The sequence below is a fragment of the Odocoileus virginianus genome, chromosome 23, assembly GCF_023699985.2.
Source record: "Odocoileus virginianus isolate 20LAN1187 ecotype Illinois chromosome 23, Ovbor_1.2, whole genome shotgun sequence".
Lineage (NCBI taxonomy): Eukaryota > Metazoa > Chordata > Mammalia > Artiodactyla > Cervidae > Odocoileus > Odocoileus virginianus.
This window is the reverse complement of record NC_069696.1, coordinates 23,247,610-23,248,491: the sequence shown is the minus strand read 5'-3', so window position 1 is coordinate 23,248,491 and position 882 is coordinate 23,247,610. Positions and strand designations below refer to the sequence as shown.

The 882-nt window shown below is 40.0% G+C and overlaps 1 non-coding gene across 1 annotated transcript; it reads left to right on the top strand.

Annotated features, from left to right (window-relative positions):
* Nucleotides 1-450: 450 nt before the first annotated feature.
* On the top strand, nt 451-522 carry TRNAC-GCA (transfer RNA cysteine (anticodon GCA)). The gene has a single exon. It is a non-coding gene; the product is annotated as a tRNA-Cys (tRNA).
* Nucleotides 523-882: the final 360 nt, after the last annotated feature.

Below are 882 nucleotides of genomic sequence, written 5' to 3'. Positions count from 1 at the left end.
AAAAATTAATTAAAAAATGCTATTAACTACAAAGGAACAAATTTATAAAAGACATTTTACTGTAATGAATCAGTTCTTTTTAAAGTTATTGAAGGCAGAGAAAGAAAAATATCATATGACCACTTACATGTGGAATCTAAAAAAATGATACAAACAGACTTATTTACAAAATAGAGACTCAGAGACATAGAAGACAAACTTACAGTTACCAAAAGAGAAAGGAGGTGGGTAAGGAATATATTAGGAGGTTGGGATTAACATGCACACAGTAAAATACATAAAACAAGTAACCAACAAGGACCTACTGAATAGTACAGGGAACTCTACTCAATAATTTGTAATAACTTGTAAGGGAAAGGAACCCGGATAGGAATATATTGAGAGAAAATCAATGAGCTGTGCACCTTAAACTAACACACTATGTTAAGTCAGCCATTCTTCAATAAAGCTTCCCTGGTGGCTCAGAGGGTAAAGCGTCTGCCTGCAATGCAGGAGACCCAGGTTCGATCCCTGGGTCGGGAAGATCCCCTGGAGAAGGAAATGGCAACCCACTCCAGTACTCTTGCCTGGAAAATCCTATGGATGGAGGAGGCTGGTAGGCTATAGTCCAGGGAGTCCCAAAGAGTTGGACACGGCTGAGCAACTTCACTTTCACACGTCAATGAAAAGTGAAAGTGAAAGTCGCTCAGTTGTGTCTGACTCTTTGTGATCCCATGGTATGTGTAGTCCTTGGAATTCTTCAGGCCAGAATACTGGAGTGGGTAGCCTTTCCCTTCTCCAGGGGATCTTTCCAACCTAGGGATCTCGCATTGCAGGCAGATTTTTTACCAGCTGAGTCACAAGGGAAGCCCTCATACTTCAATAAAAAGACATAAAATTAAA